Source organism: Malaclemys terrapin, chromosome 12, assembly GCF_027887155.1.
Source record: "Malaclemys terrapin pileata isolate rMalTer1 chromosome 12, rMalTer1.hap1, whole genome shotgun sequence".
Classification (NCBI taxonomy): domain Eukaryota; kingdom Metazoa; phylum Chordata; order Testudines; family Emydidae; genus Malaclemys; species Malaclemys terrapin.
Window position 1 is genome coordinate 21115066 of NC_071516.1, and position 25523 is coordinate 21140588.

At 50.1% G+C, this 25523-nt stretch overlaps 1 protein-coding gene across 2 annotated transcripts in view; it reads right to left on the reverse strand.

Moving 5' to 3' along the window:
- SRC (SRC proto-oncogene, non-receptor tyrosine kinase) overlaps positions 1 to 25523 on the reverse strand; it is a 71423-nt gene extending 45900 nt beyond the window's left edge. For both annotated transcript variants that reach the window (XM_054045701.1, XM_054045700.1), the window contains exon 1: positions 25260 to 25523. The gene's annotated coding sequence lies outside the window, so the exon portion shown is untranslated. The remainder of the gene's footprint in view (positions 1 to 25259) is intronic.

Consider the following 25523-nt stretch of genomic DNA (forward strand, 5'->3'; position numbering starts at 1 on the left):
CTCTCTCGCATCATCATGATGGCTAGCTCAGTCCAACAGGAAGGATGGGCCAGTAGTTAATTTTGCTGCCTGGGTCTTGGGAGACCTGGTTCAATTATCTGCTCCACCACAGACTTCCTATGTGGCCTTGGACAAGTCATTTAGTCTTGGCGCCTCAGTTTCCCAACATGGGGGGGACTAGCACTGCCCTGCCTCCCAGGGGTATTGTGGGGATAACTACATTACAGATTGCGAGGCGCTCGAGTACTATGGTGATAGAGGCCACGTAAGTACCATAGATAGAAGATCACATTGCCCAACTTGCCACACAGGCCTGATGAGATTCCACTCTGACCTTGTGAGCTGACTGGCAGGGATGCAAATCTGTGCCAAGAAACATTACAAACCAGGCCATGACGGTTCACAGCATGGCCAACCCCAGGCATTCAAAAAAATTCATGAGTCAGGCTCCAAAATACCACAAGGTGTTTAGAGAGGAAAAATTGCTTCTTTCTCTTGGCACATTACAGGCTCAGACCTGAAGGCACTCAGGGCACATACCAGCTTTTCTCCACAACCATAACAGGCTAGAAACTTTCTTTTTCAAATGCAAAGTGATTCGGGGAGACTCTGCTGACTCCAGGAGCTAGGGTTTTAAGAACACACCAAACACATCACAAAGCCGCAAGGGTGGGCAACAGTGAGTTTAAACAGCCAGCTTCCTGATGAAGCCCACCATTCCCTGTGCTGCTGCCTGGAATGCGAGCTTGGCTTTCCGTAACGTTCAGCAGTTACCCAGCGAAGATGCGAGTGAAGGAACCCCATTCATTACTCATTCATGGCAATGTAGCTTTCCTCCCCCATCCCCCTTAATCCAGCTACAATTTCTCCATGATAAAACAAATAGACGGGATGGGGGAATATGGTAAATTACGTTCCTGGAACTGTCTCACCTCTCACAAGACCCAAACTAGTGTATTAAAGAGCCAGCCCCACCCACCAATCCTGTCAGCTCCTGTTAAATTTAAAACCATCTTAATTAAAGCTACATAACCAAACCTAGCAGGGGCCAATGGGTCACGGAAAGGAAAGGGATAATTAAATTAACAAGCAAATTCACTCCATCTCCTCCCCCATGGAGGGAGAAAGAGGGGCATTCAGAAATGGGAAGGAATTAAATGCCTTAAAAAAATAAAACTGAAGATTGAATCAAGAGTTTTGGATGCTTTATCTGACTAAGCAAACCGTGAACACAAACACACACAAATCTGCATATTCAGGCAGCAACAGATTGGAATCTTCCTCTACCGCATGAGCATGTGTTGTCTTTGTAGGTTCTGGGCCAATCCTGGCAATTATTTTGGCTTGTCGAGTAAGTTATGAAACTACTTGCCTAGGCGGGCAGGGTTCCATGGAAGTTATCTGTAAACACCCAGCACTGACTGCAATTGGCAGAGGCCCAAGTGAAAACAAGAGGCAGGGAAACATGCACTATCCTCCTCTGGAGGAGGGTTCCTTTCCCAGCAGGAATTTGTGGAATGAGAGTCCCAAAGCATGGGCCAGGTGCGTAAGACTGAGAGGGAGAGGAAAGGGTTTTGAGTGGCTCATAGGAGTTTTATTGTACACAATATTGCCAAGCCTATACAAGCAAAGATTATTAGCTCAGACCCTAAAGATCATGACATTTAAAAAACCCGGGGGTTGCTTTCTGCTTTCTGAGCCCTTAGGGGTTAGAATCCAAGTAGGGACCGCAAGTGGCATCTAGTTTAACCCCCTGCCAAGTTGCAGGATTTATTGTGTCTAAACCATTCAAGACAGACGGCTATCCAGCTTCCTTTTGAAAACCTCCAATGAAGGCGCTTCCATGACTTCCCTAGGCAGTTTGTTCCAGGGTTATATTTTGAGCTTTACTTCACAACCATGCAGGCTAGACTTTTTAGGGATTTGGGGAGCAGGGGGGGGGGGAGAAGAGGCAGGAATAAGAGATTCTCATATCCCATGACTCCAGGAGCTGGGTGTTGGTTTTTTTTTTATTAAAGAGCTCTGAGTGGCTGGGGCTTGTACAAAAGGACTGTGCACACCTGGGAAGCGAGGATAAAGGGGAGAGCCAGAGCCCTGCCATCCCATTCCCTCACCTCCCCCCCTAAAAACAAAACAAAAACAACACACTGTCGGGGGAGAGAGGAAGAAATATCTTCAGCCTCTCTCTTGAGATAGGGGGCAGTATCACTCCCTGTCACAGTGGCAGGGCAGCTGACACAGGCCCAGGATACAGCGACAGCCGTCTGTCAGTGCTTCTCTCTCCCCCCTTCCCAGGGCTGGGAGCTAGGGTTCTGGCAGCTGTTGATACAGGGGAGGGACAAATCGGGTCTCTTTCTGAGCCACAACATCTGCTTGCAAAAATCCCAGACGTTGCTCTTATTTGAAAAATCCACCCGGCCAGAGGATCAAAAAAGAGGCAATGTCCAGGAAAACCCGTATGTCCGGTAACCCCACCCTAGTCCTTTGCCTCTGAAAAAAAATGAAGCCCCTTTAAAAGGAACCTGAAGTTGGGCCCCCAAAGTCATTTTTGAAAATTTAGGACAGGGTTTATAAACCCCACAAGTGCCAAGGAGTGTCACCTAACCAGGGAAGCTGCTGTATTGTGCACAGCTGTTTGGAGAGATGCTGTGGGAGAGCTCACAACTACTACACTCGGAGCAGAACGCTAGGTGAGAGAACTTGTCAGGATCAGAGAACACCGAGCACGCACCCTGCATTGCCAGTGCCATTCCCCTACGTTAAACACAGCGATACGTGCCATCTTGATGTTTGTGATAATCTTGAGTGATGCGTGGCTAATTCCCACCTCAGACACCTGACTCCCCAACTTTTTAAACAGGCCTTGTCCTAGGGTTACCATATTTTGTGCCTCCAAAAGGAGGACACACCACCGGGCCCCGGCCCCGCCCACGCCCCCCCGCCTCAACTCCGCCCCTTCCCCAAAGTCCCCGCCCCCTCCCCTGCTTCCCGCGAACATTTGATTCGCGGGAAGCCTGAAGCAGGTAAGGGGCGGTGTGGGGGGAGGAGGCGCGGCCCAGGCTGGCCCCCCCGGCGTTTCCAGCCTGGGTCGGCTCGGGCCCTGGGGTGCCGGCCCCGGGCCCAGCCCCCGGCCGAGCACCCCTGGCCTGCCCAGCACTGCCGGTCCCTGGCCCGGCCCCCGGCCCCACGGCCGAGCTTCCCCTGGCCCCGCCAGCCCCCCGGCCGAACACCCCTGGCCCGCTCAGCACCCCCCAGCCCCGCCGGCCCGCTCAGCACCCCCCGGCCCTCGGCCGGCTCAGCACCCCCCGGCCCCACCGGCCCGCTCAGCACGCCCCGGCCCCACCGGCCCGCTCAGCACGCCCCCGGACCCCCGGCCGAGCACCCCCGGCCCGCTCAGCACCCCCCAGCCCCGCCGGCCCCCCGGCCCGCTCAGCACCCCCCCGGCACTCGGCCCCGCCGGTCCCCGGCCCCGCCGGCCCCCCCGGCGCTCAGGGCCCCCGGCGCTCGGCGCCCCCAGCCCCCAGCCCGGCCCAGCACCGCCGCCCGCATGTCCCGATTTTCCCGGACATGTCCGGCTTTTTGGGATTTCCCCCCAGACGGGGATTTGGAGCCCAAAAAGCCGGACATGTCCGGGAAAATCTGGACGTATGGTAACCCTACTTGTCCAGACTTGCTGATTCCTCTTTGTACTTCATGCTGCAATCAGCAACGGGGGGGGGGATATAGGATTTTTTTTTTAAATGCGTAAATACAACTGACCCCAAAACTCTGTGGCAGTGGGGAACCAGCCCCCACATTATTCCCCGTAGGGGGGAAAGCCAGACAGACAGTAATGCTACCCCAGCTCTGTCAATACACCTGCAACGGGCCCATCCCTGGGCCAAGCTAGCCAGTCTCACTACACTGGTGATCCAGTTACATTAGGAAAATTATGTGCTGCTGCTGACAATGGTTGTCCGCCACAGACACCCTGCCTACCCATCTCCTCAGGCGGTTGCTGAAAGCAGCCTCTAAATTGCTATCGTAGACATAACCAATCCATTCTCAGAGAGCATTAACCACTACAACACAAAGTCCATTAAAGAATACACAAAGATCTAGCCCATCCATGCTAACCCCCGAACCATTTCCTACCTCATTTGAGGGGGGAGACCACAAGGAGAGCCTTTGCTAATGAACAGTCAACACCAGACTACTTTTCTAGCACAGACAAGGCATGAAGCCACTGGGGTTGGCTTGTGGCAGATAAGCCCTTTGCACTATGGAAGCCTTCCATTTCATGTTGGTCTTATACTCTGGGATATGAATTCAGATCTATAGATGCAGGAGGCTAGTGTATTAGCCTTGTTTATCCAGTCCCACCCAAGGAGAGACACCGATATTCTGCAGTCCTGTATAGTCACCACACAGACCACAGTTCTTCCCTCCTTAGTCCTTTTGCCACTGTGAAGTGGATACAGGCAGATTAGAGACCACAGGAGATTCCATGACAGCTAGAAAACAAGCCTTATTGGAATTGCTTATAACGTATGCAAGTACATCCAACCCTCACCTAGAGCAGCCACTGAGTCTCTCCCACTCCTCGTAAGAGCCACCATGCTGGTCAGACCAATGGTCCTTCTAGCTCAGTATCCCACCTTCTGACAGAGGCTGGTGCCAGATGTTTCAGAGGGAATCAACAGAACAGGGCAATTGACTGATCCATCCCATCATCCAGTCCCAGTTTTGGCGGTCAGAGGCTAGGGATGCTCAGACCGTGGGGTTGCATCCCTGAGCATCTTGGCTAATAGCTATTGATTGACCTATCCTCTGTGAACTTATCTAATTCTCTTTTGAACCCTTTGGCCTTCATAACACCACATGTCAAGGAGTTCCACAGGTTGACTGTGTGTTGCACAGAGAAGTAACACTTCCCTATTCATTTCTCTGCACCATTCATGGTTTTATAGACCTTTATCATATTCCCCCTCCCCTGCCCTTTGTCATCACTTTTCCAAGCTGAACAGTCTCAGTCTTTTTAATCTCCTCATAGGGAAGCTGTTCCATACCACTAAGTCATTTGTTGCCTGTCTCTGTACCTTTAATAATTCCAATATATCTTTCTGAGATGGGGCAACCAGAAACGCATGCAGTATTCATGATATGGGTGTACCATGGATTTACGCAGTGGCATTATGATATTTTCTGTCTTATTAGCCACCCCTTTCCCAAGGATTCCTAACCTCATTAGCTTGTTTGACTGCCACTGCACATTGAGTGGCTATTTTCAGAGAACTATCCACAATGACTCCCAGATCTCTTTATTGAGCAGTAATAGTTAAATTAGACGCCATCCGTTTGTATGTATATTTGGAATTATGTTTTCTCAATGTGCATTACTTTGCACTGATCAACATTGAATTTCATCTGCCATTTTTTGCCCAGTCTCCCAGTTTACTGAGATCCCTTTGTAACTTTTTACAGTCAGCTTTGGACTTGGCTATCTTGAATAACTTTGCCACCTTACTGTTCATATATGATCTGAAAAAAGGGAGTGAATATGGTGAACAGTACTGGTCCCAGTACAGATCCTTTGGGGACTCTGCTATTTACCTCTCTCCACTGTGAAAACTGACCATTTATTCCTGCCCTTTGTTTCCAATCTGTAACTGCATAGTGATCTGTGAGAGGACCTCCCCTCTTATCCCATGACTGCTTAGTTTGCTTAAGAGCCTTTGGTGAGAGACCTTGTAAAAAGGCTTTCTAAAAGTTCAAGTATGCTATATCCACTGGATCACCCTTGTCCACATGCTTGATGATTCCCTCAGAAAATTCTAATAGATTGGTGAGGCGTGATTTCCCTTTACAAAACCCATGGTGACTCGTCCAACACATCATGTTCATCTGTGTCTCTGACTGAAACTACAGTGAAAAACAGATTTATCAGTTTGCGTAGTACTGAAGTTAGGCTTATCAGCTTGTAACTGGCAGGATCACCTCTGGAGCCTTTTTAAAAACAAAAAACCAAAACCCCCACAGTATTACATAGGTATCATCTGGTACAGAGTCTGATTTAAGTGATCGGTTACAGAAATTGCAAAACTACTATGTGAGTTCCTTCAGAACCCTTGGGTGAATCCTATCTGGTCCTGGTGACTTATTACTGTTGAATTTCTCTCCTTTCAACAGAGTTCAGAGAGACCGATGGATGGAACGCTGGAGCTAAAGAGCAATGAAACAGTGGAAGCTAGGCCCTTGTGCCACTCAATGGCCCTTTGTGCACTTAACAAGGGGCTTGAAGATGGAAGGTTTGATGGAATGGTTTTTGAAGGGGGAAGAGAGGCCACTGGGGTCTCTATGAGCCAAGGTGCGGAGACTGAGCCCCTCATACTCTGTAGAGGATTGAGTCAGTAATCACTAAAGGGAATCCAAGCAGCTGGCTGCTGCTGGGTTTACAGGAAAACAAGCCATAAACTCTGCCCGCTTTCAGTTGTACCAGGTCAGAGCAGCAACACCAACACATTTTCCACAGCAAACAGCCAAGCTCCACTGAAATGTCCCCCTGGGTGCGAATGTAGAGACTGCGTTTCCCCTCCAGGGGGGCTGTGTGCTGGCAAAGCGGTCTATGTGTAACACAGACAGACCCTGGTCATCGGCAGGCGGGATCGAACCTGGGACCTCTGGAGCTATATGCATGAGCCTGTACTGCATGAGCTCAAAGCCATATGGCCTTTAGCTAAGGCTCTAGAGCAGACTCATTAATCTCGCTCTCTAAGTGGGCTCATGGGACAGAACACCACACCCAGCAGGTGTGTGGGTTATATATGCAAAGTGCATGCAGCCATGCAAGCGCTTTGCAGACACCAGCTAATCTAATCCACACAACACCCACACGTGTGAGCCAGACACAACTGGATGCCACATAGGCGGGGAAGATTAAGAGTAGGTGACGAGGTCTGCAATGGGGAGGGAGAAGAAAGAGGCTTTGCAGGGTGAGATAGTTACTAGGCACAGATTTGTGGGGGTAGGGAAGGTGGGGAGTGGGGATTTCCCCATCACCAAGCCAAGCAGTCTTTGGGCTTGAACCAGGAAGGCTGTACAGACACAAGCTTTGCTTGGAGTTCCAGGTTTGGCCACACGACTGAACAATTTCAACACAAAGCCAGGTGAAACTCGGCTGGCCACTTTGGCCAAGGCAGGAGTTATTTCAGGGTTCTGAAGTGAAACCTGCCCAGTGATCCACAAGGATCTGAGTTTCACCTGCCTCACAACATTCTGAAGCAGTCCCAGTTTCCTGCAATTCACTATGAAAACATTTTGCAGGGCTCTGCAAAGCCCAGCTGCCTGGGAACAGCTGACGGGCCAGCAAAGCTATCTTTAAAGAGCATCATCTCAGGAGACAGGCTTTAGCAGCCAGGAATGGGAAGCTATAAACCTGTCTAAGAGCAGCTCTGGAATGCCAGGAACAGAAGCGGCCCATTCAGACCACCAGAGAGCACAGGCGCCAGATGAAAAGCAGTGGGTCCTGCACTCAGGATCCTGTAGTATGTAGCTATATTTAGAAAAACCTCCATTTTGTTCTTGTTTCTCTTCTAGCCATTTCCTTTCCCCAGTTTTTGCCTTCCTAATAATAAGCTCCTATTCCCCATGTCTTCACTCCTTCAAGGGCCTGCCCAGCTCCTGTCACACCTCAAGCAGATGGTGCAAGCCAGTAATGCCAAGGATACCACAAGGTTTCCAGGAAGAACAAGAGTGTGACTGGAAAACACACAAACCCAGAGGAAAAGCAGGAAATGTGACCTGAGACCTTTAGCCCCAATGACATGTTGGTTACTGCAGCGTCATTAGTCCAGTGCCAGAGGGGAGGGTTGAGGGTAGATGGCTTTAGAGCCTCCGTTACTGAGCTTTTCCTACCCAGTTGGTGTTGATTTGGAGTGAGGAGGCGTCTCACCTCTGCTTCAAGTTCCAACCCCTTCACACTAGGTGAAAGGGCTAGAGAAGCATCAAGGGGCTCAAAAAAGTCTCCGAGCTGGCTAGGCAAGGATTCTCCCAGTGAGGAGCTGCAGCGGACAGCCTTCCAAGGATATCCTTGCAAGCCCTGGCCTAGGGAAATGCAGCACTGTTGAGATTCTGAGCAGCTGAATTCTTAGGGCAGCCCAGGAGTAGTCCACACCGCACACAGGACACCCCTCTGTCTCAGATACCAATGGGCACTCTTGTTGGCAGGGTTAGAGGCACAGGTAGGCTGGGTCCTGGAGATGGGGCTTTCCTCTCCCATAAGCAGTCCTTATAGGGCAGGGCTACGGCGCACAGATGGGTTGTGTCTGGGGAGGGAGCCCCTCCCAGCACCTGTTCTAAGAGAAAACCACAGATCTCAGGACTCAGATTTTGGCACTCTGTTCCCTTTAGAAAAGTGGTTCTCAAGCTTATTTGATCAGGCTCCCCCCTTCTTTGTGTGTCTGCAGTCAGTCATTCAGCCCCTCCCTCCCCCACCTCAAAGTACATAGACCACCACCCAGCACTGAGGGCAGTGCCATGCCAGCAGCAGCACAGAAGTAAGGGTGGCAATGTGAAAAGTGCTGTTTGTCAATATAACTTTTCACAGCTGACTTAGCGCCCCATTGCCACCTTTACTTCTGCGCTGCTGCTGCCACCCCAGGGCAGATACCCAAAGCCCTTCCACCTCCCGGTGAAGGAATGGGATGGTGGGGCTCTAGCTGTCCCCTTTATCCTTGCCCCCCAGGTGTGCAAAGCCCTTCTGTACAAGCCCCAGACACGCAAAGCTTAAAAAAAAAAAAAAAAAAGCAGCACGCACACCTTATGCCTCCCTTGACACATTCCGGTGCCTCCCTTGAGATGCCCACCCCATAGTGTGAGAACCATTGTTTTAGAAGAAGGAATCTCTGGTCACCATTCACACCAGAGAGAGCACACTTCCCTGGCAAGGCGTCCCATCCCCCTCTCCCAAGAACGGACAAGTGGCACAGATAGCAGACCCATGTTTTGGCACTTTCCACCAGTGGGCCCATCAGCTTTCCCAGCCCTCCTGTAAACATGCCCATCAGCAGGCTCCAGAACCAAGCCCAGAAAGACTGTCAACTCAAGGTCGAGAGAGGAAATAAGAACATCAGTGGAAGCTTTGAGTTTAATACCGGTCCTTGTGGCACATGGGGAAACTGCTGAAGCTCCAGTGAGCTGTATTTTACATGCTTGAGTGAGGTAACAGACGTTCACTTGGAAGTGGGGAGAGGGCTGGGGAGCAAATCCAGATGGAGGTTCCAAGCAAAGCGAGTTCAGTCATCCCAGCCCAGCCCACAGCAGAGACACCCCCTGCCCCCCAAACTTCACCAGCCAAAATGGGGCCAGGCAAGATCCAGGGACCTTTCCTTCCTGCCACTTCCCTCATCCTTCAGGCCAGGGTGTGCCTGCAAGCAAGACAGCACAGGGAAGTGTGCACTGCAGCTGGGTCAGCTGCACCACCAGACCGGGGGATTTCAAAATAAAACAGAAGCACTTTCAGTTTCAGGCCATGGAAGTCCCTTTGCTGCCAGCGGCACTAGTTTGCTAAGCAAGAATCTCACACGTGTGTGAAAAGCCAAGAGAAGTATATCCATTCAATGCAACCCACATCATTTTAGCTGGTGTCCACTGATTATGATTAGCATAACAATCATCTCACTGTACTCTAGTGCTCCCCCCTTCCCTTGGCTGTCCGTATCCACCTGCTGTCTCGTTTAGACGCAGATTGTCAGCTCTTTGGGGGCAGAAACGGTCTTTTCGTTCTGTGTTTGTACAGCACCTAGCACAAGGGGGTTCCGATCCCCAGTTAGTGCCTCTTGGTAGTACTTTAACAATATTCCCTTCCTAGGGAGGGTGTTCAATTGCAGAGACCTCTTCCGCCCCCTTGCTCCTCCCAGGGAGTTGTGTGAACAGTGAAGCCCATGGAATGAGAGCTTGTAGCAGCCAGCCACACACTGAAATCAAACCCTGAATCACCTTGATCCGACACACGAGTTTAACTCTCTAGCGCTGGTAAAAAGTGACCTCATTTACTCCGTGCAGGCAGACCAGATTCTCTCTAATTCACCAGTTCAAGCCTTCTTATCCCTCCCCTTTCATTTTAATGAAGCTTTTGTTGAGTGGAATGCATTCAGAGGGCAGGAAAGAGCTCCTTGAAGGCTGCACTTGATATTTTGAGGCCCTCATAGACGAGCTCTGTGGAGGAATCCTGCTGTGAGCAATCTGGAGCATCTCCTCTTGCTGAAGGGCCGGACAATAGGGCTTTCTTTCCCCTTGTTTACTGCAGAAGATTAAAAGAAAAAAAAGAGGGGGGGGGGGGCTCACTCTGTCCTTCCCCTCCTCCCAGCATGCAGGCTTTGATCTCTGAGCTGGAATACAGAATTGAAAGGCAGGCCATAACCCTACTAATGTGCACAGCTCAGCTAAGCCCAGATTTCACTCATGCCACCTTAGAGATTCCACTCCCCCCCCGCCCATGAATGGTACCCATCATTGCTGCTTTCTTGGCAAGGGTTCCCATCACCCCTCCTCCGCCCCCCCCCCCCCCAAGAGAACCCTCTCTTTTCCAGCAGGCTTGGCACAGCCTCACTTACACTCACTCTCAGGAAGGGAGAGAGGCTAGAGCACAAGCACGGCAAGCCAACCCAACGCAACATGGCTTTTGCATGCAGACAAAGTCAGCTGCAAGAGGGGACAGTTTGTTGTGCCACTGCCTCACCCCATGCAGTTTCACCCCAGGAAAATTCTGACCAGCTCATTTCCAGCGACAGTCAGAGTGATTGAGATGGAAGAGCCCTATTGGTGCAAGCTAGCCCCTTCCTAGAAGAGAGAATCTCCACTAGCAAGTTGATGCTATGTTTGATCTTAGACAGCTGAAATAAGTCCCATGTACTTCTACCACGCGGTATATTTAAAGCCCTTTGCAAACAAACTGTTTTTGCAAACCCCCCCCCCACCCCACCCCTGTGAGGCAGGTGAATATGGCATCCTCCTCCTTTCACAGATGGGGGAAGTGAGGAAGAGGTTTATGGCCTGGTTTAGGACAGGGCTGAGCTCCTGCGGAGACTCACCGTGGCCCATACCGAGCCAGCAGCAGCATTGGAACAAGAAGCCCGACTCCCCACTTCCAGGCCTGTGCTCCGAACACTGGACTATGCTCCCTCACAGAACGCCACCTCGAAGCTCCAACCATCCCGGAACCTGGGCTCTTTCGAGGTTCAGTCCATTCTTTCCATTAGGTTTTTATGCCACACCCTTTGCTATGGTACCCGATTCCCTTCAGCCTCCACCCGTTTCCATGGGGATCCCACTGGGTGACCAAGGCCCTAGCTAAACTAACAATATTCCCCCTCCCCCAAAGCCCATGGTATCTACAGTGAGGATCCAAGGGGCCTGTGCTCTTTGGTGCGCTCGCTCCTTGTGCATTTCGTGGTTCTCTTTGCTAGAGCCCTGTGCACATATTCATCTCTCCCTTTGCTTCGGCCTCAGAGGAGTCCAATGCTTGATTCCTCTCCCCCCAAGCCGCTTTCTCTCTTCCACTCTCAGGAGTCAGTGTCAGAAACGCTGGAGGGGCGTGTGAAGTGCTGCTGAGAGCTGGGTCAAGAATGGATCCACCCTTGGAGCTCACCTTGACCTGCTGTTGCCTCTCCCCACTTCCCCCCGGGTTTGCATAGGCAAATGCAGCTCGACTGTCAGTGGTAAATTAAAGCTTTCAATGCACAAAGGGACACTTTGTGGACTAGTCCTGCCTGGCAGCCGGCACCTTCTGTTTCACTTCTGTTTGCTGTGCTGAGCAGCTGTGGTGCTGCACCCATTCCTGCTCCTCTAGGAGTGTTCTCTTGCCCTGCTGGGTAAAGGGTGTTGTGTTGTATTTCCGCTGGTGACTGGTCCTTCCTCACCCCACTATCTCTTGACTGCATGCCAGTGACAAGGTGTATCACTCCTGTTTGAAGCCAGATCTCTCTCTCTGCTCATGTCAGCACAAAACTGCTCAGAGCTCCCGTTGATTCCTGCTAGTTGGCACCTGCGATGGGATATCTTGACCCGATGAACAGAAAACGTTCTCCATGCCCCAGAGGGGAATCCAGTATGGGTTCAGAAATCACCTGTCTCTGCGGTGACCTCTATTTGGATCTGTCACCTGCTAACAGTGAATGCAGCACTCTTATAGTGCAGTGCATGTGCAGCACAACAGCTTTGAGATTCTTTGAGTGTTTTCTGCTGATGGAAGAAGAACAGGAGTACTTGTGGCACCTTAGAGACTAACAAATTTATTAGAGCATAAGCTTTCGTGGACTAACAAATTTATTAGAGCATAAGCTTTCGTGGACTACAGTGGGCTGTAGTCCACGAAAGCTTATGCTCTAATAAATTTGTTAGTCTCTAAGGTGCCACAAGTACTCCTGTTCTTTTTGCGGATACAGACTAACACGGCTGCTACTCTGAAACCTGTCATTCTGCTGATGGGTGGCCTTGCAATCCTTATACAGAGGGGGAAACTTATCTGGACCAAGGCCACATAGCAGGAGAGGCAAATAGAGAAGTGACTTGCATTAAACCCACGTGACAAGGAGGATGGAGCACTCTGAGAACAACTTCCCTATAGAATGGAATAATCAATAACCTTATGTCCTTTGGGGATCATCTTTATCACTGCTATGGGTTTTGAAGAGTAATTCCTATAGATCCCTATTGCCTTAATCCCCATTAAATTCTATAGGGCTCTTCCATAAGGGATCAGCACACTTGTGATGTATGTGTTCCCCCATCTCTGGATTCATGTCTCTAAGGGCTGGTCTACACTGGGGGGTGGGGGGGAGAGGGAAATCGATCTAAGATACGCAACTTCAGCTACGTGAATAGCGTAGCTGAAGTCTAAGTATCTTAGATCGATTTACCTTGGATCCTCACGGTGCGGGATCAAAGACCACGGCTCCCCCGTCGACTCCGCTACCGCTGCTCGCTCCAGTGGAGTTCCAGAGTCGACGGGGAGCGCATTCGGGGATCGATATATCGCGTCTTAACGAGACACGATATATCGATCCCCGATAAATCAATCGCTACTCCCCGATACAGCGGGAAGTCTGGACGTACCCTAAGAGCTGGAGTTGCCAGCAGAGGATTTTTTTGAAGCCTGCAGGAGTTCCTCTCCTTGTCAGACTGGCCTGGCTGGTTTCTGGAATGGAAATGCTTGGGCAGTGACGCCAGCACAGCTGGGGATGGTTAGCACTTGCTCAGACCTGGAACTTCTCTTCTACGTGGCCCTGTTCTTCTTCCCCCTCGAAGGATTCTCCCGCCTGGCTGAGCTGGTATCCTTGCTCTGGCCCAAGGCTTTCAAGCACACAAAGTGGCTCCAGTGATCACTAGTGCGTCATTCCCTCTTGGCACTTCACCTCTGCTTAAACAGGTAGAGAGCAGCACTTTGGCTGCCCACAGGTAATACTGCGGCTGAGTCACTTCCGCCCTCGTTTGGAGTGTGTGCTCCCCATAGCTCTCAGGTGTAGGGAGGCATCTCAGACTGAAAGCAGACACTTCCCCTGTGGGTTCCTGTCACTGCAGTGGCCTGTCAGTAGCTCTGGGAGAGAGCTTGCTGGCATGTGGGTCTCGGCTCTGTCGAAGCAGCTGCAAGTGGAATTTGCTTCTCTCCTACAGCTGGGAACTAGTTAGCGCTGGAAGGAAGTTTCTGCCTCCAGAACAGAAATCCACTCCCCTCCGCCTAGAAATCAGATTCTAATTGCTAGGTTGCTCAGGTCAAGCTGTCGTGTTGCATCTCCATGGGCCACATCACCACCCTAAGAAAGGGATGGCTGCAGTTGGTTCTAGGCCCTGGCAAGCTGCCAATATTGCCCCTTACCGTGGGCAAAACTGGGCTCTAGATGGACCATTGGTCTCGTCTGACCCACTATGGCCATTTTATCTACATCTAGGGCCTGATTTTTCAGTGTCTCTTATATCCTATACATCCCTAGCCTCCAGAACACATCAGAGGAGCCAATATCGTACCCAAGTGTAATTAACAGATAAGTCTGGCAATGGATATGGGCGCAGTGAAGATTTGAATGGCCATGCAGTGCAGCACAGAGACCACCGAGTCCCTTAAGTGGCCACTGATTCTTTGCATAGTGATAGCAGAGAGAACACAGATCCTCCAGCTTCAAAAGGACAGGCCTCTGCCACTGAAACTAGGAGGAGAATCTTCACTGGCTGGTGGCAGTGTAAGGTCTATGGCAGAGCTTCGCATATCCAGTTCAGGGCAGTGGTACACAGGCATAACCAGCCAGTTTCAAATCAATATTGTACATGCAGAGAGAGAAAGGGAATCAGATCTAGGTGTTTGCAGGGGTGCTACTGCACCCCCTGGCTGGAAGTAGTTTCCATTCTATGCAGGGTTTACAGTTTGGTTCAATGGCTCTCAGCACCACCACCACCCCCCCCGCGCCCCCCGTACAAATTGTTCAAGCACCACTGGGTATTTGTGTACAAAACTACATAAGCCAAGAATCCCATGGCTGCAGACTTCAAGGGGGTTCCAGGCACGCAAGTGGCTGGGTTAAAGTGAACATCTTGCCCCTGATCTCGTGGTAATATGGAGGCAACATTACAACAAAGACAACACAATGACTACCTGTTGCAAGGCTGGAGCTAGTGAAATCAAATTGAGGAACAGCATGAGCCAGTGAGTAAGAGACGCAAGTTCTATTCCCAGCACTGCCACCAGCCAGCTGTGCAACCTTGGGCCTTTCTCGGACGCTGCTTCTACGCCCACCTGTTTGTCTTATCGATTTGGATAGTACACTCTTTGGGATTGTCACATATGTATTCGTACAGCACCTAGCACAGAAGGCCTGATCTTAGCTGGGGCCTCTAGTCTCCCTGATTTGCATCGTGTTTGTTGCCTATATTTCCCCACATGTGCAGTATTTACTCCCTCAGACGCTGTATCAGGGAGGGAATCTTTTCCTATATTGCAACAATAGCACAGATGGACTTGTCTGAGCTAGCTTTCCTGCCTTGGTGATGAATTGTTTGTTACTGAGACAGGACAACTCAGGTGCGTAGGCCATCCTGGCCCACCAGCACCTGCATCTCTAGCAGATCATGCTTGCTCATAAGATGAGCAAATCAACTTCCTGGTTGCATCAGATTCCTCAGAGCTGCTCTGGCTTAGAGAGCCTTGAATGCTGTACCAGAGTGTGGCCAGGCCAACCTCAGAGTAAGAGACAGTCAGAAAAGCTGAGAGTTCGTTTCTTTTCCTCCCCACCCTTCCTCCAAGATAAGTCAGCTCCATGCACTTCCCAAATGCAAGACACACAGGGCTCCCGTGCCAGCCACAGCCGTGAGTCAGCCAGTAGATGCTGTGGCAGGACCTAAAGGGGAGCCAGAGGTTCCAGCAGCACAGGGCTGCCAGGAACTGAAGAGAGGGGAGGGTTTCTCTGAGTGACGTGAGCCGCACTTAACCAGGAGAGCTTTCACCAAACTAGCAATGGCAGCAGCTTGCTGCATAGGGGCTGGCAATGTGCTGGAACCCGTGGAGTGATGAGAGTTGCAGTGACAGGCTACAGACATGGCCTCTCTCCCGGACAGACCCTGTATTTAAGGCTTTCTGCACTAATGGGGCGACATGCTGCGGAGAGATCACCAGCTAACAGGGCACCAGCGTGGGTGAGGAGTTTGTTAGACCGCTCCCAACCCAATCCCTCAGTTCTACCACAGTGTCTCCTTCCATGTCTGCTGCCTTCGTTCACGGTGTCCATTGTGCCCAGCACAGTCACACCTGCACCTCTTGGGCTTCCAGAAAAACCCTGCTGACCCATGAAGCCGTGCATCCTGTTTGCTTTGGAAAAGCAGGCACGGCAGGGCCGAGACCCACTCTTTGATCTCTGTGCAGCACCATGCACCTAATCTGCAGCCACTCTCCTCCCAGCCTGGAAGTTCTACTGTGCTCTCTGAAGAGAGAAAACTCCCACCTTCCCCCCATTCATGCCTCACAATTTCAGCCAGTCTCTCAAGGGTGAATACTGCTGCCTCAGTTCTCCCCCACCAGTCCGCAGCTGGGTGACAATGGCTCCTTGCAGGCCAGGAGTTGAGCTGCTCAAGCACTCGGAGGGCTGTGAACGCATTAAGATTTCCATCCCTTCTCGTTTATGCACCGGTATCACTGATGAGCTCTAATGAGAGCACTTTGCCGCTAGCGCTGCTGAAGGTGAACGAGGGCACCCAGTACTGTTTTGGTGCAGGGCGGACAAAGAGCAGCGTTCATTGGCGTTTCTCAAATACCTACTACAAAAAATAACGCTAACGGGGCTTCCCACTCAGACCTCTAAAGCACAGTTAAAAATTAACCCTTATGGAGAAGTCTATACAATGGCATAGGATTTTCAAACCAGCCTATGCAACCTATAACCGGGATCCAATTTCCTCAGAGTCCACAGGATGGTTCCGGCTCATTTCTGTAGAACCCTGTTGGGTTAATCTCAATCCTCATCACAATCAAGGGGATTTCTCCTTAAGGGAAGGGCCCAACTTATTGCAGTCCCTTACAAGCTCAGGGATAGGAGGAGGGGTGCAACATGAAAGGCAGGCGTGTCAAAAGCAGAGCTGTCTACTCAACCACTGCAAACAGGGTCAAACCTGCCCTCCTGTTCATAGAAATCAGATCTGCTACACCTCTCTGGAGCCAAACACGGCTACAAGCAGCAAGCAGGCTGTACCCACAGGAAACCCTCAGTCCCACTTGCTCAGGGATGTCATTTGCCATCAGGTGCTTCCAGGGCTTCTGCAGTGTCAGAGGATTGCACAGAGGATCATGGTGCAGAGCTGGAATAGGCAGAGGAGGACAATGCTGCACATGGCTGCGTTCCAGCCCCAGTTACCTCAGTACCTCTATCCACCCTCACTCATTCTTTGCTGTAGTTCCAGGTCTCATGAGGAGAACAGATTCCATCCCCCCACAGATGTTATGGAAGGACCCTATGCAATGCCAAGCATTTCTGGAGCTTCGTCAGGAGGCAGCGAAGCATTTCTGAGTTGGCAGGTACTGGCCCTATTTCACAGATGGGGAATGAGACACAAAGGCTAGGTCTACACTACCGGGGGGGGGGGGGGGAGGGGAGGAGGACGGGGGTCGACCTAAGATATGCAACTTCAGCTACGTGAATAGCATAGCTGAAGTTGCGTATTTTAGGTCGACTTACCTGGCTGTGAGGACGGCGGCAAGTTGACCGCAGCTGTGCCGCCATCAACTCCGCTTCCGCCTCTTGCCGCAGTGGATTTCCGGAGTCGACGGCAGAGCCATCGGGGATCGATTTTATCGTGTCTTCACTAGACGCGATAAGTCGATCCCCAATAGATCGATTGCTACCCGCCGATCTGGCGGGTAGTGAAGACGTGCCCAAAGTGAAGTTAAGTGACTTGGCCACAGTCACAAACCTGATCAGTGTCAGAGTCAGGAATTAGAAGCAAGGTCTCCTGGTCCAGTGTCCCATCCCCCAGAAAATGATCCTAGGAAGAGTGAGATTCAAGCCCACCAGGAGGAATTCTACAAATGCTCAAATGCTGTAGCTGTTTCTATAAAGTCAATTGGTTTTCTGCCTATTAGAGTTTTTCCTATTGCATTTCCCTGCCACACAGCCAGCCAGGGCTCAAAACATCCAGTACTCAGACAGAAGGGACCATCATGATCATCTAGTCTGACCTCCTGCACATTGTAGACCACATAATCTTGCCTACCCACTCCTGTAACAGACCCCTAACCTCTGGCTGAGTTACTGAAATTCTCAAATCATGGTTTAAAGACTTCAAGTTACACAGAATCCACCATTTTCACTAGTTTAAACCAGCAAGTGACCTGTGCCCCATGCTGCAAAGGAAGGAGAAAAAACTCCAGGGTCAAACAGGAGAGAACAGGAATAAAGCAGGGCAGGGACAGGGGCAGATGGGTTTCACTTCTAGTGTATGTTTCATGTCATACAGGCCCAGTTTCATGCTGGCCTGCGTGAGAAGAGGGCATAGCCACGCACAGCAGAACTGAGAATGATTCCACAGTTTGCAGAAGTCGAGGACACATTTCTGCACTCCCCAGTTTTGATTCACAAGAGTTTCAAAGTCGGACAAATGCAAAATAAAACTCAGTTGCAGCTGCTTCACTTCGTTGCTTCCACATTACAGCCACAGACCAGCAGTCATGCAGTGTCAGTGAGAAACCACAAGCTGAGAAGGAGACATGCAGTGTGGAAGCTATTTCTGTAGCGTGCAGTCAGGTTTTCCTCCATTTGTTTGCACAGCACAGCAAACCTCATGCCAGTAAAGTTTACAGTCACGGAAATGAGACCATAATAGGTCAAACATGAGACATGGCTGGGAAATTTAGAGCCAGCCTCCAGGATTTTCCTACAGTAATAGAGGAAAGTCAGGGAGTAATACTGCACAGCAGAAGTCACAAGCAAGAAGAGAAAATGACCCAGCAAAACCCAAGCAGGAGACAAAGTCAGTATCACAAGAGATCAGAACCTTCACCTTTCTCCCACCCACCTGGAACAGGGGTCAACCCCAAAACAAGCTCCTCCCACAAGGATATCTGAGCACCAGCATGCCTCTCATTGGGAGGCGAGCTGACATTTTCCTTTGCAGTTCCCCTTGGGCAGCACTCCAGGAGCCAGCTATCGTACTGGCCTTGGGGAGAACCATTTACATTACGGAATTTGTAACCTGCAAGGTTAGGGCAGAGAAGCAAGTTGGACTAATCTTTACTGAGCAAGTCCCTGGAGCTAGCCAACCTGGGGAGTGCCCATAACAACAGACATGGCACCAAGGATAGGAGTATCTTCTCTCCCCTCAAAACAACATGAGGACCCCATCTTCATTTCAGTTATGATTTAGAACAGCTATTCAGGATCCCTCAAGCCCCAGAATCTCTGTCTGCCTCCTACCGCAGTTCATCCCAGAGCGGGAACAGCAGCAAGATCTAGTCGGCTAAGACTGGTCAGACAGGAGCAATGGTGATTACAGCTACCTCAGCGCATCTGGTCATGAAACCAAGGGAGATCTGAGCAGAGATGTTCAGAATCTCAGACTTCAAGGAAGGAATCTGGAGGGGGTGGGGGTTCAAATTGGAGGCCAATGTTTTCTCCTCCAGATGCTCAATGGCATTGTGTTTCCTCTCCATATTCTGTTGCCCCAAGCAACCCTGTCTTCAACTAGTCCAAAGAAACCACCTCAAACAATCGACACAGCTGGCTATTCCAGTTCCAGGCTTCCTCAGTTTCTGGCCACTCACTTGGGATAGGTCTCAGGGAGCAGGCTCCCCAAGACCAGTGGTGAGGAGGGAGGAGCCCCAATGTCCTGTATGCAGGATTAGTCTAACCAGACTCCCATTTGGAGCAGGAGTCTGCCCAAGCATGATGTTTTGTAGGTCCCTCCACTGGATAACTGGTCACCTAAATGCCTGATCCTGCAGGGTACTGGGAACCTCCCAACTAGGGGCTCTGTGGAAGCTGAGGGTGCTGAGCATTTTGGCACCCTAGGGCATTGGGACCCCATTCTGCAGAGGCCTCAATAAAAACGGACGCCTGCTTTTCTCTTTCTAGAGTCACAGTTCACTGCATCGGCCCCACCACATGGGGTGGCCACATCCCTGCTTTACGCTAAGCCAGCAACACAGTAACATTCGCAGCATCACACCCCGGGAGTCAGGAATCTGCCTGGTTTAATTAAAGAGATTTGGCAAATGGAACAAGAGCCAGACAGAAAGCAAGCATGGGCCAGCTGGTTCTCCCAAAGGGGATATTCATGCTTAGCCTTTATCTGCAAAGCACTTCACAAACATTAATGAATTAAATCTCACCGTGCCCCTGGAGCATCCCCATATTACTCCTGGGGAAGCTGAGGGCAGAGAGGTTATAAATGACCTCCAGAGAATTTGGTGGCAGAGCTGGATTTACATCCCAGGAGTTTCTGGTTCCCAGCCTTGTGCTCAGACCACACTCTCTCAAAATACCTCTCAAGGATTGTTTTCAAACCACACTTTGAACATCAGAATCCACAGCCCAGGCACAGTTTGCTGCAGGGTAAAGGCCTGATCCTGAAATAAGATCTTCACAAGTTGATGTCTATGCCTGGGCAGCCCCAATGGAGCGCTGCCTGTTGCAGGATTAGGGCCTTGATGTGGGTCTGGGCATCTAGGTGAACCCCCTGGGGAAAATGCTGTCAGGCGCAGCTACTAGATGACCTGCAGCTGCATTTCAGAGTTGAATCTCAACTAATTTCTCCCTCCCCCACACAAAAGAAAGAAATCTACATGTGATTTTACTACAGTGCCACGGGCTTATTCTGTTCTTCTATGGAGAGCTCGGAGGCTTCTAGTTATTTTGTGGTTCTGTGCCATTAAAAAAAATTGAAGGCAAGAGAAATTATTTTTGTAAAGTTTGGTTTAAATAGCACCACATACTTTACATTTTTTGCTCCCAGGCAGACTTTTGCTAGCAAATTTCAGCCTGGAGGGATTGTTTTGTTTTGTTATGTTAAATGACCCAAAGTTCTAAGCCTCAGAAAACAAGGCTTTATTGGAATGGAAACACTGACAATTTTAACTAGAGCAGCATGAATAGCATTAGCAGAGACAGTTATTTCCATGTTAAGTGATTTAAGCTCATATTTCATTTACAAGCATCAACTTAAATGAATCTGCCTCTTCCCTGTTAAAACAAAACACAACACAACTCAGCAACTTGGGTGGAGGTACCTCATGTGCTTTCTTACGGAGGGGAAGGTTTGGGGGCGGGGGGAGGCAAATGGCCAAGGCAGGGGGGAAGAACTTGTTTCACTCTGGGATGTTCTGCACCAGAGTAAGTGAAATGCATTGGAAGAATTTCCAACTGGGTTCTATGAAACGAGACGCCGCATGTTGAGGAAGTGAGGTCATATGGGAAGTTGTTCCGAGAGATAAAAAGGAGCATGTTAAAAATCAAGCAGTAAGACAGACAGTACAGGAAACAATAGTGGTTTAGATAGGCTTTCAAACGTCCCTAGCAATGCCAAAAACACAGAAATGATGTTGCCCTTTATAGAAATGATGCTGCCTTTTTGTGTTAAGCACTCAGAGGAAGCAGACTAAGAAACTGAAGTCGTCCACTTCAGTCTATGGTTCGCCTCAAACTCCTTTCTCAAAACATTTGCATTTGTGGGTAATTAAGTGAGACTTGGGCCCAGTGGTTCTATTCTAGATCATTTTCAGAGAGTTTTACCAATGACTTCCAAGTCCAGGCTTAATCCCATCATTAGCCCTAGCTCCCACCAGGAATAGTGCAATCAGACTGGGCAGCTCTCAGCCATCCCCCTCCAGCCACACTTCTGCCAATGCACAAATGGGCAGTGACGGCCACAGCTCCTCCAGCTCCAGATGCCCACAGAGCAGGTTTCATTCTGCTATTCAGAGGCTGCACAATCAAGTCCAACTGGGGAACCACTGTGGTAAGTGGACAAGTGCCCACTAAGGCCTGGTCGGGCCCACTTGGGAAACAAGCGAGGCTTCAGGCATCAAGTGCTGCTGTGGCAGTGACAACAGCATCACTTTCACATGCTATTACATTTCAACACGTGTCCACCAGCAAAGGCCACCACACGCTTCAGTACAAGAGAGTACGTGACTTTGCCTATTAAGCGCAGATTTCATTTCACACGCTCAGACCTTTGAGCATACACCCCTTCCCGGGTAAGCAGACTACAGAAATTAATGAAGCAGCTCCTCTGGTTTGTCTCACCAGCCAAGCTTCCCATACACATTGGTCATTTCTAACTGCATACCCTCTTTCCAGGTCTCAAAAGTGAGACTATCCTCCAGGTCTGTATCTAGGTACTTGCTGGCTCCCCCCCGCCCCAAAGCACACCTGGGCAGTTCATCAAGTTGTAGAGCTACTTTTGAGGCAACTCTCCTGATTCTGCACAGTGCACTGGAGTTTCGCAAGCCCGCCATGCCTGCCCAGTGGAAGACAATCCATCGGTAGGACATACCATATCTTTCTCTTAAGTCCAGCACATAGTCACACACAAATCAGCCTCCTAAAATGTCAGCTGATCCACTATTTCAGCAGCAGCCACAGAGAGAGATTCCCCCACCTACCTCCCTTGCTCACAACTTGGAAGCAGATTCCAACTCCAACCTCCCATAGTTCAAAGCAGTTTGGCTCAGGCCATCTTTTTGTTTAACATCATAATCATTAAAGGCCTGAGTGCAGAGTAGCCAAAACTCTCATCAGGCTGGATCCTCAGTTGGTGAAAATGGTATAACTCCATTGACTTCAATGTCTCCAGAGTTCTAGCTCTGCTTGTTGGGAGATCTTGGGTGAGCCTATGTCATTATAGACTAGCTAAGGATCCGGCCCATTGACTAACAAGTTGTAGGTGCAGAGCAATTCTCAGGACCAAGTCCCCAAACTTAAACATGACATATTTATATTTAATTGACACAGCTTCATCTTCAGATGCCCAATGGTCTGTCTTCTTTTGCACCTCCCCCAATCACAGGTAATGGCATTGGGATCATCAGACACCCCATACATCTTTGGGGGCCCCCCTTCAGTAAAGGTGAACTTCATAATGTACTTGAGTGCTTTGATGAATGACGGCCTTAGACATTTATAGAGCTATCACCTGCTGAAGGGGAACTCCAGGTTTGGCAGATAGTTCAAGAACGGCTTTCCAATACAGTATTTGAAAAGAAATAATAATAATAAAAAAAACAAGAACTTTGGTTGCTTCTATACTGAAGAAGTTGGTAAGTGGTTACCTGCCCTGGTACTGACCACCATGAAGGCTGTGGTGTAGACAGGATGCAGGCATTTCACCATCATGTCCCCTGATCTAGCTCACAGAGTAGCTGCAAGATGTGCCTGCATTCTGTCCATGCTACAGCTTCCACTCTTGGAAACGCTGGGGCAGGGGTGTGTGTTGACGGTGAGTGGGTGGGGGAGGGGGGAAGAAGGGGGAAATCACCAACAAGCTTCACATGCTTTCCCAGTGTAGGCAAGGTCTTAGACAGCACTTCTTGGAGGTTCTCAAGTTGTTTTACTAGTGTGGGTTGGGTTTGTTATCCCCCCCGCCACCAGCACTTTGTAGGTGGCACAAAGAAGTGCCTCGCCCATGATCCCATAGCAAGCAGGGCTAGAATCCTAGAGACTTCCAAGCAAAGCAGCCAGGTTGAGTTCTCCACCCTGCAGCTCCCACACACAAGCCCGGCATGATGGGGAGCATTCAGAAAGCTAACACTCACTGGCAGCAGACAGGCCTGCCCAAAAAGAAAGCCAACCCACACACCTCCAGGTGAGCATTCTGCCGCATGAGCCAAGAGCAGCTACCTGTTTCAAGCCAGCAGAGGCAAACTTTACCAGGGATGTGTTACATTCTGGGATGACCTAAAATACCCTTCACAGTCTGGTGGGTCACCTGCCATTTAGCTGTTTTGTGGAACAGGTAAAATAGTTAGCCACCTCTTTTGGGGAAGGAGAACACACACACTACAATCACTGACCATCTTGTTTCTTTATGAACAGTAGACTACTGGATGGCTGTTCCTAGTCTATACTAGTACAAAGAAACTGTGTGAGACAATTCTGGGTTCCCAATGCAGCCTATTCCCCCAAGGGCATTCAGTCACCACAGGCCAAGAAACTAACAAAATGGGCTTCTAAAGCTCTAGGTTTTATAAAAATTGAAACCTATTTGGGAGGGCTTAACATCTGCTGGTCTCTAGGTAAGTACCCCAGCAGAACTGGGGTAAGTCATTGCACAAGTACTCGGGGATAGGGGAGGGGAAGGAATGGGGGAGCGATCCCAGGGTAGAGACAGCAGCAGGTTCTCATTCATTTTTTGCAGAAAGCCGTACAGAAGTTCGCTGGCAGACACCACACAGTACCAGGAACATCCAACGGAAGAGGCACCTCACGCCTTGCCAGGGTCAAGATGTATTAAGCACCTCCTGACTGCCCCTTCCATTAGGTCTACTAACACATCTTCTTCCAACAGGTACAAATAAGTGAACCAAGATGACAGCTGAAATTCTTACAGTGTCTCAGAATGATAAAGCAGAGCATGTGTACCACCCACATTGCATACACCCAGGAGAGCTAGGGAGTAAAACAACAACAAAAGCCAATTGAAGTTTGCCCGCTCTGACCCCAGGTGTTTGGCTTCAGGAGGAGGACTAGGACTCTGTGTCGCTCTAAAGCAGAAGTCGGCCCAATAAAATATATTACCTCAACCACCTTGTGTACCTAGGACTACAGTATTTTGCATGACAGCATCTGATTACTACAGATATGATAGCTCTAAAGCAGAAGTCAGCCCAATAAAATATATTACCTCAACCACCTTGTGTACCTAGGACTACAATATTTTGCATGACAGAAACTGATTACTATAGATATAGTATGAATTATAAAACCTAGCGTGTTACTTTCTTTTTTATATTGGTGTTGTACTGATCTGAAGAAGCCGAAGTTACAGGGCTGGTAAGTAATAAACAGCTTTCCAGTCTTCCACAAGATAAACCCTAGTTAAGACAGGGCCAGGTTAGAAGGAAAAAGAGAGAAAGAAAGAAAAAAAAGTGAGGAGCAGAGATTCTTCTACACTCCCCAAAGTGATGTAAACACACAAACCCCCGAAGAGCACCTACGTGATTAAAAACAAACCACTGAAATGAATATTTAACAAATAGTAAAAGGGAAATGGATCAGAAGACATCAAAGCAGCCGAGTTATTAATATTTCATATTTTGGCCTACATACAGCTCCTGCTCCCTCCCCCCTCTTGCTTCTCCGAGTGGTTTGATTAAATGAACTACAGAAAGTCTTCAGCTAGACAGAGAAGCCCCAACCTGTCAGTCAGCCCTACACCACCACAACAAAAGAAAGTGAGGGGATCTGAACAAGTCCCACATCCCCCGACCGTATCACCCTCCCTTCCCAGCCCCATCAGACAATACCTTTCCCATTTAGCTGCTTCAGCTAATTCATCCTCAGCCGTAAGGAGGCAGCTCCAAGGTGCCACACACAGGGATTGCTGCTGCTGCTGTTGTGTTGTTCAGAGGAGAAGTGTAACGCTCCTACACAACCCCAGCAGACACCCACACACACCGCCAAGGCAGGAGGTTAACAAAGCTCCGGGTCAGTTTCATCCCCGGCTTAGTCAATATCCCCGAGCGTATCACTAGCCCCTTTCCCTCGGCCAGTCCCTATCGCAGGGCAGGCGGCAGCCGGGCGGTTTCTTACCTTCTCTCTCCGCGGAAAACTCCCAAATCCAGGCGGCTTCCTCGCTCAGCTCCTTTCTCCCAAGCGCCGCAGCCCCCACATGCAAAGCCCTCGGCGGCTCGCAGGCTCCCCGGCCCCAGCAGTTACACGACTCGCCCGCGCCGCTGCGAGACACCATCGCGGAGCGGCAGAGAGCCGGGCAGCCGCGCCGGGGACACACGGCTCATGGTTGGCGCGCCCAGACAGACACAAAAACCCGGCTCTGGCTTTGTCTCTCTCGGGGGG